Raw genomic sequence first — 18,791 nt, 5'->3', positions numbered from 1 at the left:
TAACTTAAAAACCCTAACCCTTAACTTAAAACCCTAACACTTAACTTAAAAACTGTAACTCTTAACTTAATAACCCTAAACCTTAACTTAAAAATCCTAAACCCTTAACTTAAAAACACTAACCCTTAATTAAAAACTATAACCCTTAAATTAAAAACCATAAACCCTTAATACAATTATACCCTAAACTTTTAACTTAAAAACCCTAACCCTAACCATTAAATTAAAAACCCTAAGCCTTAAATTAAAAACCTTAACCCTTAACTAAAACCCTAACCCTTAAATTAAACACCCTAAACCTTAACTTAAAAACCCTAAACCCGTAAATTAAAAACCCTCACCTTAAATTAATAACCCTAAACTCTTAACTTAAAAACCATAAACCTTTAACTTAAAAATCCTAACCCTAACCATTAAATTAAAAACCCTAAACCTTAAATTAAAAACCCTAACCCTTAACTTAAAACCCTAACCCTTAACTTAATAACCCTAACCCTTAACTTAATAACCCTAAAACCTTAACTTAAAAACCCTAAACCCTTAACTTAAAAACCTTAAGGTTTTTACTAACCATTAATACAATTATCAGTTAATAATTTTACATTCACATAATGTTAGATTTGGAAAAATGTTTTGACTGGTACTAACAATTAATAATTTGATATAATTTGATAATTTTACTAACCATTAATACAATTATCAGTTAATAATTTTACATTCACATAATGTTAGATTTGGAAAAATGTTTTGACTGGTACTAACAATTAATAATTTGATATAATTTGATAATTTTACTAACCATTAATACAATTTATCAATTAATAATTTTACAAATATAATTTTTTTTACAATTACATTCAACTATTGCGATTAGGGCATGATCGACTTGTATGGCCTAGATTCCTACATCATCCGCACAACTTTTGTTGATTGGTTGTTTCTCGGATATTTATATTGTTGCATATTCTAGTCGAGCAAGGTCGACCCTTTGGTTTGCGACGCAATTCTTTATCCGGTAATAGCTTAAAAGGAGCAAGAGATACAGGCGGCCACTTACGTTCATCTGGGACCGGTGGGAAAATGTTTTCCAGACGTTGTACATGTTTTCTAATTTGTACACTTCGTCCACATAACTCATCGAATCCAGACGGAGATTCTAACAAGCTGCAATAACATGAGCGCATAGATAATGAAGTGCATCAAACAGCCCACAGTCGCAAGTCCTATTTCGCAAGTGTACACGATATTGCCTGCCAACAACACCTTGGTGCAGTCTGTCAAACTCTGTCACATGAAACCATAAGTTGTCTCAATTGTGACACACTGTGTGCATGGTGTTTCCCCGCGCATTGGCCTTGTTAATTTCTTGAACTACCTTATTGCACCATACATGGCCTCCCTACATCTGGCCTGCATAACTAGCTGCTCGCTTTGGAAATAGTGCCGCCAAACGAAAATATGTCTCTCGCGCAACTGATGTTATCGGTAGATGACGCGTTCCTTTAGGAACAGAATTTATGCATTCAACCAGGTTTAACGTCATATGGCCATATCGTAGGCCGCCATCGTATGCTTGTGCCCACTGTTCGAAACGTATGTTACAAAGGTAGTCCGGCCCTTCTCCATTAATTGAACGTAAAACTGCTAACATCTCGTGAAAACGGCCTTTATTTATTTCATACCCTGCCAATATAAGTTCATAGCGAATATTACATACCACTTCTACCGATAAAACTAATTCAAATTGACAAACGAAATAACACAGATATGGACTAAATACCCATGTTGGTCACTTTTTGTCTTTCGCTCTTAGATGGATATTGCCTGTAGTAGTTGGAAGCAACGTGTCTTAGGCAATATCAATGGTGTGTGTGCTGCCATAAGCTTTCCTGTCGATCAAATGCAACTAGTATACCGGCACCCCGATCTGAAATAACACAGATATCAGGTTGGGGGCACACATGCCTCCTTAACCTAGAGAGAAAGAAATTCTAGTCATCAGACGACTCTCCCGGTGTTATTGCAAATGCAATTGGAAGAAATTTCTCACCGCCATCCTGTGCCACTGCAAGCAATAGTCGATGAGTATACCTACCAAACATAAAGGTACCGTCAATTTGTACCAATGGCTTGCAGTATGGAAATGCGTCTTGGCATTGCTTAAAGGTCCAAAACAGGCGTTTGAACACTTGGCATCCATGTAGCAATCGGTCGTTGTAGTACGCATGTTCCGTTTCAAGGTCTGTGATGGCACCTGGGACGTATCTCTCTAGCACTTGACACCACTGCCATATATCATTATATGAGGCATCCCACCCACTATGCATATTCTCCAACACCTTTTGCTTAGCTATCCAAGCCTTGCGGTAAGAGGACGTGTACCCCATTTGGCTACGGATATTGGCAATTAACATCGGTACTGAAGCCTAGGTCTGCTTTTACCGTGGGCAGCATCAAGCTAGCTAACATAGCTGAATCCATCTTGGGATGATCTTGTGAAACACCTATAAACAGAGTACATTAAATAATGCAACATTACATAATAAAAGTATTATTCAGATATCGTAAATACTGTACCTGTAGCACATGTATGTGGACCTTTGTACTTTTTAATATCCCACAAATCTATCCTTTTCCCTAACGAGGCGTAGATTTTCCATGAACATGTGTCGTCTTGCACTGCACACTTCGCCTCAAACTTATCAGATTTGGATTTAACGACGTGGTAGTTAACGCCGTTTTTGATGCTATGTTGTTTTAAAGTACCAATAAAACTATCCTTGTTGGTAAACTGATTACCAACTTCAAATTCTCCCGAATCTAGCCCTGAACTTGTACTATCACGCAACCAGTGTGGTAGATCTGGAAATTCTAACGCATCATCTGCAGATAGATCGACATTATACATGTGGGCTAGAAGTGAGTATACTCTGAATCGTGGATTTACTTCTTCATCTGAACTCCTTTCAGCATCTTCAGGTTCTGTTGGAATAGGATCTGGTTCAGAAAATAAGCCAACTTCTGCACCATCGGGCCCGGGCTCTCGAGGTGGATCCATATCGGAGTCATCTTTTAACCCACAATCATCTGCAGCGTACGAGGTCCCCTCACCGGTTGACGTCGTAGGGAGTACATCATCCCTTTTTCTGGGTATTTCATAACATCCCCAATTGGATGTATATTTCCAACCACTAGAACTTGATGCCGTTCCCCAGTGCGTATTTCCAGCATCAAACATCGAGCCACCGATGTACATGTCCCATCCACCGACAGAGTGTCTTGCGGGGGATGTGCATTCAACATCGCTACCAAACATGGGCAGTTCCGTATTTTGTAACTTGCTAACCGAATGTCGGCCAGGGGCCGTGTATACATCTCGAACACCGATCGCAAATACATCATTTGGCGATGTAAATTGTACATATAACTCAATATAAGGTGCTCCACTAGCAAGATGAGTCTGCACCATTGCCTCCAAGCTACTAGCACATTTTATGTCGAACGAGTCATATAACACCGGATCAACAGAAGAACAGAATTGATACGTAATAGACAGAACTTTCTTTGGCGTCGTTCCGAAAAATTTATGCCTAATTATTTTACGAAGTTCTATCAAATCTATGTTTTGGTTAAAAACCAGTCACACCGTATTCTCCGACAAAAAACAACACCATTCTCGGTGTGGCAAACCTCACCATCGTAGTAAATAACAGCACTAATACGTTCACTCATATTTGAAACTCTAACCTTCTTAGCCTCTCTAAATTGTTTCTGCTGTGACTTATGCATTCTGAGAAAATTTTCTACCTAATTTATAGCCTCAGCCCAAACATGCTACTGTAGCAAAAGCGCGTCCACGAGGGTACGATTTCACAAATTCTTCTCAAATAGCATCCGCCTAGAAGCGATTTTATACTATTTGCTCAGAAACGTCAAGTCGAAATTATTTTTCCAGGACCTACTGTAGCAAAAGTGCGTCCACGAGGGCGCGATTTCATAAATTCTTCTTAAATAGCATCCTGCTAGAAGCGATTTTATACTATTTGCTTAGAAACGTCAAGTCGAAATTATTTCTTCCAGGACTTACTGTAGCAAAAACGTGTCCACGAAGGCACGATTTCACAAATTATTCTCAAATAGTATCCTACTAGAAGCGATTTTATACTATTTGCTCAGAAACGTCAAGTCGAAGTTATTTCTTCCAGGACCTACTGTAGCAAAAGCGCGTCCACGAGGGCGCGATTTCACAAATTTTTATCAAACAGCATCCTGCTAGAAGCAATTTTATACTATTTGCTCAGAAACGTAAACTCAAAATTATTTTTTCAGGACCTATTATAGTAAAAGTGCTTACACATGGGCGCGACTTATTTGTTTACTTTTTTCTCCAAAACCCTAAAAACCCTAAAAACCCTAAACCATAAAATCCAAAAACCTAACATGGGAAAAAGGGGCAAATCGCGTCCCCCGAAACGCGCTACGTCAGGAAATCGCGGCCATGTCAGCGCGCTTTGCTGACGTGGCAACAAATCGCCCCTTCGTAGACTCAATTTGTTGCCACGTCAGCAAAGCGTGCTGACGTGGCCGTGATTTCCTGGCACGTCCCCTGACATCGCGGTGACATGAAAGCGATTTGCCAGAAAATGGCCCATTCTGGTAAATAATAAAATACCGGGCCCATTTCGGTAAATTTATAAAAAATTAAGCTTTTATTGGTAAATTGGCCGTAGATGGGGGCTTGGGATGGGAGGGAGTACAAATTTTGGGAGAAAGTAAAAAAGTTTGGGGGTTTGGGATAAAAATATAAAAATATTATAGTTTGATATTTGGCATATTCAAATTATTTGAGTTATTCGAATCCGAAAATTAAACCTAATTTGAACTTGAAATTCGAAAAAAGAAATTCGAGTTGACTCGAATAACTCAATTTGTTTAACTCAAAATTAAAAAAAAATTCGATTTTTTCGAGTCGAATCGAGTTTTGCTCCCCCAAACATAAATATTTTTTGTTTATAAGATAATGGTTGAATTTCACTTTTGTGCCTCTACTATGTTTAAATTTGAGATTTAGTATTTACACTTTAATGAGACATAATTTAATTATCTTACTTCTATAATGTCATTTGTTAGTCCAAGTAGTTAATATCAATAACTATTTCAATTAGAATGCTAAAGTGAATCACTTAAAATATCATTCTAACACGAAAATTATATATTTCAACAAGATGAGTTAGAATTTGTGGTTTTAAGAAGAAAAAAAACATCCATGTAAACATTTTTTAACTAAAATAGTTAAGGGTGTTAATTATTTGTGTTAACCAATATATAAAAGTAGAGATACCAAATTATGTCAATTTAAAATATAGTGATTAAATCTCAAATTTACCCGACCATAACAATAATTTGATTTAAAACAATTTATACCTAAAACAATAATCCAAGACAATATATGCTTTTATTTATATAAATATATATAGTCATTAAATGTTTAATAATAAGTTAAATATTCGACACCCTTCGATGTATGATTTTGAGGGTTTATATATTACATATGCGAATATTTAAGTCTTTTTTATTGATTTATAATTTATGTGAATACGAATCAAAGAATGATTGGTGACCTTAATTCAAACATTTTGTATATTTAAATTAATTACTAAACTTTGAATTACCCATAAGAAAAAAGTTTTGATGTTCAAATTGAGTATCCATTTTATATATTTATAGTTATTGTTTAAACTTAAATTCTTATTTTTCAAAAGTAATTTGAAAATTTATCATATTTTCAAGAATTCAATTAATGAAATATTTTATTTTTAATTGTATAAGTGTAGCAAATTGGGGTGACATTATGATAATATTATTAAATGTAAATTTTATTTTTATTTTTTATGTATATAAAAAAAATTGTAAGAATTATATATTTGATAGCGGGAATAAAAATGAATGAATGAAATTTATTAAATCATTTAAAACTGATAATGGTTTAAAAATTAATTTAGTAAAATTGAAATTATATTTATAATTTTAAAATTAAAAAATAAAAATAGCTATATAGATTTAATGATTAATATTTTTATTAATTGTATTATAGTTTATAATATTGTTTTTGCTTTAATTGTTTTAATTTCTAGAATAATATTTTAAAGGGATTGATTTATAAGATAAATCATAAGTTAGAAGTTGATTTAGGACTGATAATGACTAAAAAAAAACTTAGATATTAATTTATTGATTATTTAATTATTATTTTTAAAATGATGTATTTAAAAAAATTATAAGCAATGTACTTTATGAATCAATTTAATATTTGTACTCAACTTAGAAAAAAACTAAAAGTTTAATTTATTAATTATTTTTAGTTTTTTATATTAAGTTTTTTCTTTTTAAAATTCTATTTAAGCGGTCGATATGCATGCCACATCGCGATTCTATTAAAATTTGTATTAAACTTGTCGTTTGAGTTTTAGCTCAATTGTCATGCGCATTAGTGCCAATTCAAGAGGATGGGGTTTCGAGTGTGTTGAAGCATATTATCCTCCTATTTATGGATTGAGGAGAGACTATGGGCAATTCTAGGCATTATGTCAAAAAGAACATATATGATCAGAACCTATAATGAGAATATTCAAAATAATTATTTTAAATCCATTGGAGTTTTTTTTTAAATTATTTTAATAATGTTATAAATATTACTTTCTTATGAATGCTCATAACTCTCAAAGTTGTAACCTCCATTGTAGTAACCCCATTGGAATTATTAGGGTTTTATATTTTAATTAAATCTATATTTATCCTTTGTAACTTAATGGATTGTATTATGTTAGAAGGTCTATAAATAGAGGTATGTACAAGGCTTGTAGAGATACACAAGGAATGAAATAAAAAGTTCACTCATTTATCTTTCTATTGTATTACCTCTTTGTATTGATATTTCTCTTTAGTTTGTTATTTCCTTCTATTATTTTACAACATGTTATTAGCACGAGCTTGCTCGATAGTATTCAACATTCTGTTCGAAAACAGGCAACCTAGACGTACAACCTCCTAATTGAAGCAACAATCCTAAGGTATGTGATTTTCTTTGCGAGCTTGAAAGATTTTGAGATTTCAATATTCTTAATGAAAAAAGAAAGTTAAAAATGATGCTCATTTTTTTTTCGTATTTAAGTATCAATTTATATTTTATATATTTCATGATATGTTTATTTTTGCTTAAATATGTATATCTTTCAAAGCATATGTCATTGATATGATTAAAAAATTGTAGTCATTTTTAAAAATGTTATTTTATTTGGTGACCTTTACCAAATGTACTATGGTACCTATTACATTATTTAAAATAGAGCCACACATGATTTGTGAGTATAAACAAATTTCGCTTTCTATATAGATAAAGCAAAAACTATTATTTTTCTCCAACATGTAGATGAAGGATTAAAAGTGGAATATCTAATTGCAAAAGATCCTTTTGACTCTTAAATTGCATAAAAATATGAAAGAATGATTTGATCAATTGAAAATGAATACTTTCTAACACTTGTTATGATTGAAATATCTAATGTGCTCATACAACAACAATATTGTGAAAAGGGCTTTAAAAAGTAATTTTAAATCGTCACATCCCAAAAATAGGATTAGAAGAATCAGGGTTTGTGAAATCGAGAGTGGTCACACCCTGATTTCTAATATCATTGTGCGTTCGTTAAATAAGAAAGTTACTGGCTTAATGGTTAAGTGATTAGTGAACTAGACCATGAAACCTAGGTTCAAATCCCTTCCATTGCATTAATTTTATTTTGTACAATTTTGCTCAAAACCCTAGCAAGTGTCATGCCTCATTTTAAGAATACATGTTGTAAGAATCTAAACAAAATTGAGTATTGGGCCTAGTGGTTAAGTATTGTAGCTATCGCTAGAGGTCCTAGGTTTGAGCTCCCTTCTTCCCATTTTATTATTTTCGGCAACTTGGGGTAAAGTCACCCCAAAATAAATATACGATTAAAAATATTGAAAAAAAAACAAAAGAATATTAGGCTCAACTTTATCCCTGTTTTACCGAGGGAGCAACCTCATTTTTTACCTTGAATTGGTCAAAATATGTAGAATTTCTTACTTTTCGTGGAGGATTAGATCCAGTAACTGGAGGTCCATGGTTGACTGATATTGCACACCATCATTTACCTATTGCAATTCTTTTCCTAATAGCGGATCACATGTATAAAACCAACTGGGGCATTGGGCATATCCTAAAAGATATTTTAGAGGCTCATAAAGGTCCATTTATAGGCCAATGGCATAAAGGACTATATGAAATCCAAACAACATCATGGCATGCTCAATTATCTCTTAACTTAGCTATGTTGGGCTCTTTAACCATTGTTGTAGCTCACCATATGTACTCCATGCCCCTTTATCCATACCTAGCTACTGACTATGGCACACAACTGTTATTGTTCACATACATGTGGATTGGTGGATTTCTGATAGTGGGTGCCACTGTGCATGCAACCATTTTTATGGTAAGTGACTATGATCCAACTACTCGATACAACGACCTATTAGATCGTTTCCTTAGGCATCGTGATGCAATCATATCACATCTCAACTGGGTATGTATATTTCTAGGCTTTCAAAGTTTTAGTTTGTATATTCATAATGATACCATGAGCGCTTTAGGGCATCCACAAGATATGTTTTCAAATGCCACTATACAATTACAACCCGTCTTTGCTCAATAGATACAAAACACCCATACGCTAGCACTCGGTGCAATGGCTCCTGGTTCAATAGCGAGCACTAGTTTGACCTAGAGAGGAGGTGATTTAGTGGTAGTAAGGGGCAAAGTTACTTTGTTACCTATTCCATTAGGAACCGCATTTTTTTGGTCCATCACATTCATGCATTTATGATTCATGTGACGGTATTGATACTCTTGAAAGGTGTTCTATTTGCTCGCAGCTCATATTTGATACAAGATAAAGCAAATATCGATTTTTGTTTCCCTTATGACAGGTCTAGAAGAGGGGGGACATGTCAAGTATTCCCTTAGGATCATGTCTTCTTAGGACTATTTTGGATGTACAATTCAATTTCGGTAGTAATATTCCATTTCAGTTGGAAAATGCAGTCAGATGTTTGGGGTATTATAAGTGATCAAGGGGTGGTAACTCATATCACAAGAGGAAATTTTGCACGGAGTTCTATTACTATTAATGTGTGGCTACGTGATTTCTTATGGGCACAAGCATCTCAGGTAATTCAGTCTTATGGTTCTTCATTATCTGTATATGGCCTTCTTTCCTCAGGTGCTCATTTTGTATGGGCTTTTAGTTTAATATTTCTATTCAGCAGACGTGGTTATTGGCAAGAACTTATTGAATCCATCGTTTGGGCTCATAATAAATTAAATATTTCTCATTCTACTCAGCCTAGAGCCTTGAGCATTGTACAAGGACGTGCTGTAGGGGTAACCCATTACCTTTTCGGTGGAATTACAACAACATGGGCATTCTTCTTAGCAAGAATTATTGTAGTAGAATAATGGCTAGGAGGATTTGAAAGGCATTATGACATTAAAATTTCCAAAATTTAGCCAAAGATTAGTTCAGAACCCCACTACACATCGTATTTGGTTTGGTATTGCTACCGGACATGACTTCGAGAGTCATGATGATATTATTAAGGAATGTCTTTATCAAAATATATTTTCTTCTCACTTCGGGCAATTAGCAATAATTTTTCTGTGGACTTCCGAAAATTTATTTCATGTAGCTTGGCAAGGAAATTTTGAGGCATGGGTACAAGACCCTTTACATGTAAGGCCGATTGCTCATGCAATTTGGGATCCTCATTTTGGTCAATCGATGGTGGAAGCTTTTACTAGAGGGGGCACTCTTGGTGTTTATCAGTGGTGGTATACAATCGGGTTACGTACTAATGAATATTTTTATACTGTAGCCCTTTTTCTATAATTTCTTTCTACTCTATCTTTAATAGCGGGTTGGTTACACCTACAACCAAAATGGAAACCAAGCGTTTCGTGGTTCAAAAATGTCGAATCTCGTCTCAATCATCATTTTTCAGGATTATTCAAAGTAAGTTCCTTGGCTTGGACAGGGCACTTAGTCCATGTCGCTATTCTTGGATCTCGGGGAGAATATGTTCGATGGAATAATTTCTTAGATGTATTACCGCATCCCCAAGGGTTAGGCCCATTTTTTTAGGTCAATGGAATCTTTATACTCAAAACCCCGATTCAAGTAGTCATTTATTTGGTACCTCCCAAGGATCAGGAACTGCTATTCTAACCCTTCTCGGGGGATTCCATCCACTAACGTAAAGTTTATGGCTGATTGATATTGCACACCATCATTTAGCTATTGTAATTCTTTTCCTAATAGCGGGTCACATGTATAGAACTAACTTCGGAATTGGTCACAATATAAAAGATCTTTTAGATGCACATATTCCTCCGGGAGGACGATTGAGGCAGGGGCATAAAGGTCTTTATGACACAATCAATAATTCGATTCATTTTCAATTAGGTCTTTCTCTAGCTTTTTTAGGGGTTATTACGTCCTTGGTAGCTCAACACATGTACTCTTTACCTGCTAATGCGTTCATAGCACAAGACTTTACTACTCAAGCTACGTTATATACCCATCATCAATACATCGCAAGATTCATCATGACATGAGCTTTTGCCCACGGAGCTATATTTTTAATTAGAGATTACAATCTGGAACAGAATGAGGATAATGTATTGGCAAGAATGTTAGACCATAAAGAATCTATCATATCCCATTTAAGTTGGGCCAACCTCTTTCTGGGATTCCATATTTTGGGACTTTATGTCCATAATGATGTCATGCTTGCTTTTGGGACTTCGGAGAAACAAATCTTGATCCAACCCATATTTTCCCAATGGATCCAATCTGCTCATGGTAAAACTTCATACGGGTTCGACGTGCTTTTATCTTCAACGAATGGCCCAGCATTCAATGCAGGTCGAAGCACATGGTTGCCTGGCTGGCTAAATTTTGTTAATGAAAATAGTAATTCATTATTCTTAACAATAGGTCCTGGAAACTTCTTGGTTCATCATGCTATTACTCTAGGTTTACATACAACTACATTGATCTTAGTAAAGGGCGCTTTAGATGCGCGTAATTCCAAGTTATTACCGGATAAAAAGGATTTCAGTTATAGTTTTCCTTGCGATGGTCCGGGGTGCAGGGCTACTTGTGATATTTCGGCGTGGGACATATTTTATTTGGCGGTTTTCTGGATGTTAAATACCATTGGATAGGTTACTTTTTATTGGCATTGGAAACACATCACATTATGGCAGGGTAATGTCTCACAGTTTAATGAATCTTCCACTTATTGATAGGATGGCTAAGAGATTATCTATGGTTAAACTCTTCACAACTTATCAATGGGTATAACCCATTTGGTATGAATAGTTTATCAGTCTGGGCATGGATGTTCTTATTTGGACATCTTGTTTGGGCTACCGGATTTATGTTCTTAATTTCTTAGAGCAGATATTGGCAAGAATTGATTGAAACTTTAGCATTGGCTCATGAATGCACACCTTTAGCTAATTTGATTCGATGAAGAGATAAACCAGTGGCTCTTTCTATTGTGTAGGCAAGATTGGTTGGATTAGCCCACTTTTCTGTAGGTTATATATTTACTTATACAGTTTTCTTGAATGCCTCTACATCGGGCAAATTTGGTTAATTCCTTATGTTATGCATTGTATCTACGAGAATATCATCTCTTTCGATGGAGAAGGGGGTATGCCCCCTTCTATTTCTACATCTAGGATCCGACTTGTATCATTGATAATAATAGGAATTGAACCATTATGGCAAAGAAAAGTTTGATTCATTGGGAGAGGAAGAGGCAAAAATTGAAACAAAAATATCATTTGATTCGCCGATCCTCAAAAAAAGAAATAAGTAAAGTTCCGCCGTTGAGTGAGAAATGGAAAATTCATGGAAAGTTACAATCCTCACCACGAAATAGCGCACCCACACGTCTTCATCAACGTTGTTTTTCGACCGGAAGATCGAGAGCTAACTATCGAGACTTTGGACTATCCGAACACATACTTCGTGAAATGGTTCACGCATGTTTTTTGTCGGGGACAACAAGATCAAGTTGGTAAGGATTAAAATATCCCTTCCTTTTTCTATTTATTTCTATGATAGATGATCATAGAGGAGCCCCTTTACTATTCTGTATAAATAGGCTATTCTATTAGTACATATATGGAAAAGGGCGCATTCAATCTTTGTTTGTCCATTAGTTTGGTTTCTTTTCATCGCAGGATAGAGCAGTTTGGTAGCTCGCAGGGCTCATAACCTTGAGGTCATGGGTTCAAATCCTATTCTCGCAACATTACATTTTTTTTGACAAAAAAATTAGATTTGACCCTATTAACTTAAGAGTTGGAGGATCCACCCTAGAGGCCCAAGTTCGAGCCTTCCCTTTCTCATATTTTTATTATTTTTGAAAATCTAGTTGCCACACCTCAATATATATATACGATTAGGTGTTTAGATTAAGCAATAAATGAGCTTAAGGCTTAGTGGTTAAGTGTTAGTGTCCGTTCCTAGAAGTCCCCAGTTCGAGCCCTCATTCGCCTTTTTATTTCGTAATTTCATCATATACATCCCAATATATATATGATTAAGTGTCTAAACTAAATAAGAAATGAACAACGAGCTCAATGGTTAAAGCGTTAGTACTCTTAGAGATCCTAGGTTCGAGCTGCCTCCTCCTCCCCCCTTCATTTCAATTTCAATTTCAAGTTCAGAAAAACTTGGGAAAATTGCATGTGTCGCCACTAGGATTTACACACCCAAGTAATTTAACCAATTCTTTCCTAATTAAAATTCATACCTTGCCCTTCCTCAAAATTCCAATAGAATTAGAATTCCACCATCTTTTTTTCTCTTCTTTTTGTAATTAGATATTCATATTGTCCCTTTTCAAATCCTAATAGAATTTGCTCTCCATCTTTCTATTTCTTTTCTTTTTATTTGCTTTCCTTTTTTTTTACATCATATTTTCATCTTACTTATTTTTTATTATTTTTCTTTCTCGAATCAAATCAACCTTCATGCAATCATTCTTTTTATCGATTTTGTAATTTTTGTCATCGACATCCCTATTCTTGTCAAGAATCGATAAGTACATCTTGTTTTGAAGTTTAGATATTGAGTTTTCATAGTATTTCTATCGAATGCTAACCTTAAGTTCAATTAAACAATCTTCTATGGTTCTTGCCAAATCTTTCTTAATATTGTCGAATCTCGAAATAAATTGTTAACTCATGTGTAAATGTAATTTGGAGGACTGAATTTGGGTGAAACAGATCAAAATCAGGCATGAGGAACGTTGATTGGAATCTCAGAGAAAGGTGTGTTTCTTTATCAAGTGAATCAAGGAAAATTGTGTGCAGGTTTAGGGCCACACGATCTCCCACACGGGCGTGTGGACTACACAGGTAGACCACATGACCACCACACGGACATGTGCTACTATTACGTTAGGGTACTTCATTTTACACATGACCAAGAACCTTCTACACGACCTTCCACACGGTCGTGTAACCATTACACATGTCCTTTAGCATCTCATACGGCCGTGTGACCCCTATTTTATAATTTTTCCCAAAAATTTTGGGAATTGTTTTATTTACTTCATGTATATTCCCAAAACTATTTTTAGAGTTTTATTTCACCCAATTGAATCTTTAATAATATTTATATCTCAATCCATGATCTGAGTGACTAAATTACTACTGTTATATGCATGATATGTGTAAAATACATGCCTATTGTATCCGTATTACTGATTGCATGTTCAGCATGTCTTTTGATACCATTGAACCGAATACATGATAAGCATGTCTTTTGCTACCGTATTGATTTGATATAAGCATGTCTATTGCTATAGTATTCATATGTTATAAGCATGTCCTTTGCTACTGTATTGATCTATTATAAGCATGTCATATAGCATTGCATGGGGTGGGATGATATGAAGGAGAAATTGTGAATAGTTTATCTGCACCGATGAGTGATTTATCTACACCATACTAGCATCTTGTCTTCAAACTTTTTATCAAAAACTTTGGTGGCTCATCCACTATTTTTATTACTAACAGTTCATCTACAATAACCAGTGGTTCATCCACAGCGTGGTGTAAGGTAGAGAAGTTTTGGGAAACCCCTATTGTGGTGTGTAGCGGAGTTAGGTAGGAACTATTTTGAAAAATTGAAACCACATCGCTATTTATGAGCATGTGCATACATAAACTGTGAATTCTAAAATATTATGATATTGATGTGTTGATCTAAAGAATTGATACTCTAAATAAGTGATTATTCTGAGAATTGTTTTTTTGTATGCGACATCCACTGTTTGCATTGATTTTCTTGTGATAGAACTCACACTAAGCTTCAGAAGATCACCCTACTTTGATTTCCATTTTTTTAGATAACCCATAAGGTTAGGGCACGAACTAGACATCTAGAAGGTCTCGTCTCGGATAGTTATTTTTTAGAAATATTTTAAGACTTATTATTATCATTTCTTTTATTTGAAACTATATTGTTTTATTTGAATTGTGGCATGAGACTTAATTTTAGGGTTTATTTGGCATGCATGACATTTATTTTGATTTAGGTTATTGAAATATGAATTATTAATTAATCATGCATAAAATTCTGGTTTTTCTTCACTAAAACTATTTTGAATATCACATTTTGCTGCATTTTTATGTAAATGAGATTTGAAAAATCATATAAACTAAAAATATATTTTTTTTTTGCAAAATTAATCATTAAAATCAATTGGTTTTTGAAAGATATTGTACCTTTTGAAAACACACTAAGTTAATCTACTAAAGTAAGAAAATGTTTTAATGAGTCTTTTTTAGAATCTCCAACAGTTTTACCGGTTCATTTCAGTAACCAATGTAATCTTCTGAATTTAGGCTTAACGTCTAGGCTATATTGGAGAGGTTACATTTGGTGGTATCAAAGCCTAGATTTACAAGGCTCGGACTGTGGATTTTTGAATGAAGTCGGCATGCATGTATTAAAATGGGGTATTTTGGGAAAATCCATGTCACAAACCTTTGAAAAATTATTTTCTTCAAAAAGAAATTAAATCCAAGACTTCGATGTAGAGCTTAACTTAACTACTATTATTTCTAGAAACTACAGTCAAACATTAGACTGTAAACACTCAGAAAAAATCTAATGCTTTAAAACTGTAGACTTTAGAAACCAAAAATACTTAAAGTAAATAGTGTTTCTATTAAAATTGAGAATTTGGGGTAGATGAAACTGATAGTGTAACGTCCCAAAATTTGAGTTCTTGATTTGTTAAAACTTTTCCAAGTAAATTTATCTAGTTCAAAGGTTAGGTGTGTTGTGCATGTGTGAGAGGTTCTAGGTTTGATTCCTTCTCTTTGATTTTTTTTCTATTTTTTCTCCTATCTTTATCCTTGAACTTTTGACTTAAATTTTATTGTCGCACAAGTTTTGACAAGAATGAGTTTGCTGGATCAGTGGTAAGGCTTCAACTTGCCCTTTGATCTTGTGTTCAAATCCTTGCATGAGCAAAATGGAATTACTTTTGTTTTTTTTTTTTGGGTGCCACCTAGGTGGAAGAAGTTGGATGGGATTTTTATTCTTAAGGAGTGTTGTTAGAATGTGTATCTACTTTAGTGGGTATTGTGGGGTAGTGGGTAGATTTATATTTCTTTTAATATTTTATTTTGAATTTTTATCTATCTTTTCTTTCCAAAAAGTTTACTCACTTATTTTGTTTCCCTCTAGCCCTCTTCTCATGTTTTTTCCCCTTCTTTTCTTCCTTTTTTTTTTTGGTTTCCACGTTCTTCTTTCTTTGCATCTTCTCTGCTTGGTCTTAATTTTGCTTTTTTGCTCTTTTGTTCTATGTATCAACACACTATTAACCTTTCGTTAGACCATGTGTAAATGCTTAGTACTAAGTTTTTATGAAGGGTTTTGATGGATGTTTTGGCTATTTCTTGCAGCAAGGACATAATCATTGTGAAATCTTTTGTCTTAGGTGAAGATCTCGAGACTAACGTTGCTCCAACGAATTAAATTTCGTTGAAATTTGTTGTATGGATTGGGTAAGTGGTCGATGGTTTGGTCCTTATGGTCATTTCAGCGATTTAGTTTGGGATTTCATTACTGATTTTAACGTTTGGAATATTGATTTTAGGTTCAGGTGTTCTCATTGGTGAATTTATATCAAAACTAATTTATGTGTGTGTTTCTAACTCGAAACCTCCATGTTTAGCACAAGAAAATTTGGAAAAAAAAAGAGCAAAACTCGAAACTATTTTTTGTCACACAGACGTGTGGTTGGATGTGTGGTTGTCTATGTGCACCACATAGGCGTCTAGGTGGTCGTGTGCCAAGCTGTGTCGAGCACACAGACGCGTGTGATTACATAGGCAATTCAGGTAGACCATGTGTGATCACACGGGAAAATTAGGTAGGGCATGTGGGCCATACAATCTCGCCATTTGGGCAATGTGGGCCACACAGTCTCGCCATTTGGGCAGTGTGGGCCACAAGGTCATGTGGGCACATTTTTTGAAAATAAGTTATAAACACTTAATGATGTTTCTTCTCTAAATATTTTGAAAAGGGGCAAGTCAAAAGTAATTTTGAAATGTTTTTGAACTTAAATAAATTATTTCAAGAGAACGTCTGTAACTCCTCAGAACTCGGCCATAACGTCTAGGTCAGGTATGGGGTGTTATAGATAGTGAAGTTACTATAGTTAGTCCCTATTAATAACACCCAATTCATCTTATCTAATTCTACTTTAAAACTTAATTATAAATTTTATTATAATGCAAGTAGGTTTATTATTTACATGACAAAAGTCAATCTTTATGTAACAGCCTGTTTTCTAATAGTGCAAGAAATAGTGGTTTTGGAACCACAATTCTGACTTGTGAGTCCATAAACATTAAGTATTTAATATTTACGATGATATCAATGTTGTATTAAAATTTAGTTTAGAAATTTTAACGTTTAGATAGTTAATTAAAGAAAAAGGACTAAATTATAAAAAGTGTAAAAGTCTATTGTTATTAATGTTTTAGTGCCAATTGGGTATTTAAGGAAAATATGATGGTTTCCTATGGCAATTAAGTCATTTCCTATTTAGTGGACAGTAGGTAGGCAAAAATTTGATTAAAAATATATTAGTTAATGGTATTTTATAATTAAATATAAAGATTAAACAATTGAAAATGGTAAGAAATTATCTTATTCTTCATTTGTTTGTGTTGAAACCGAAACACCATTGTTTTAGGAGGAAAAAGTTCCTACCTTGATCATTTCTTTGTATGTAAGTCCATTTATCACCCGTTTTTCATGAATTTTATGTTTTTGAGATCGATTTAGCTTAATCTAGCTAACCTAGGGGTTAATTTGTGAAACTATTAAATGTTTTGGAAGATATCATTGAAGAGTTTGATGTGTTTTTGAAGTTAAATGGTAGATCATTAAGCTTGGTTGTTAAATAAAGTTATTTTGTAAACTAATTTTGTATAGTTTTAAGTTTAAAGATTTGATTAAAAGCAAGTGAAATTTGAAAGGATTTTATTAGAAATTTTTAGAATTTAAAGGTTTTTTTTATATGGTTAAAGTTTCGGCAAAAACCAAGTTTATGAATTAATTGTCAAAATAGGCTCATTATAATATTAAGGACAAAATTGAAAAAAGTGTAAAAGTTGAGGGAAAAATTGTAGAATTAAATTTAAAGGTAACATGCATAGAAATGGGTTTGATAATGTATTTGAATTTGATAAATTGAATTTAATCATTATATAGATCAAAAATTGAATCATTCGGAGGATAATCGGGAAAAAAAGAAAGGTTGTCAATTAGTCCCTGAATTTAGCCATTTCTGCATTTTGGTATTGGTAAGTTCATACGGTTTAATTTGGTATAATTGGTAATTATATATGAATTGTGGTATGTTAATATATATGTATATATATATGTGTTTGAATTGTTGCAAAATTGGCACAAGGTGAGAAAGTGAATTGAATTGTAAAATGTTATATGTTTAGTTGTATTGAGCCTGGATGAACATAGGATAGGATACAATTGGCACACCAATAGGTTATATTGCGCACGGTATGGGGTTGACTTGCGATGAGATGATGCCTTTTGATTTTTTTCCACTAAATATATCAGTGTTCAGCATTTGTTGCGGACTATCGTGTTATATTTACAATGATTCTAGTGTGTTACCGGGGGCAGATGTTAGCTTACGGGCTTGACACTTGGTGCTCAGGTGTGTTCTCAGTTGATTTGGTTCATTTGAGCATTCTGGCATGTTCTAGATGGTTAATCACGTATCTATATTCGTTCATATCATTCATCGGGCTAAAAATTTTATGGTTAGATGACATGATATTGATATGTATTTGATTTTCAATTATGATGCTTTGATGGTTAATTGTATAAGTGTTCATGGTTTCTGATAATATATCGTGACTTGATAATGGTTGACACTATATAAATGTGATGATTATATGACTCGTATTTATGAAACTCACCTGTTGAATTGTTGTGGTTGATAGGGTTAAAGTTAATATTAGCTAGCAATTTTGTTAAGTTACTAAAATGTGATTATACAGTAATTTATAATGCTTCAACCTATAAACTTACTAAGCTCATAACAGTTTACTAGATTTTTTTCCTATTTTC

At 33.9% G+C, this 18,791-nt stretch overlaps 1 pseudogene; it reads left to right on the top strand.

Moving 5' to 3' along the window:
* Positions 1-9,569: 9,569 nt before the first annotated feature.
* On the top strand, positions 9,570-11,837 carry LOC121220801 (photosystem I P700 chlorophyll a apoprotein A2-like; annotated as a pseudogene).
* Positions 11,838-18,791: the final 6,954 nt, after the last annotated feature.

The sequence above is a fragment of the Gossypium hirsutum genome, chromosome D09 (genome assembly GCF_007990345.1).
Source record: "Gossypium hirsutum isolate 1008001.06 chromosome D09, Gossypium_hirsutum_v2.1, whole genome shotgun sequence".
Lineage (NCBI taxonomy): Eukaryota > Viridiplantae > Streptophyta > Magnoliopsida > Malvales > Malvaceae > Gossypium > Gossypium hirsutum.
The sequence above is the reverse complement of the archived record's forward strand: the minus strand, read 5'-3'. Positions and strand labels throughout refer to the sequence as shown.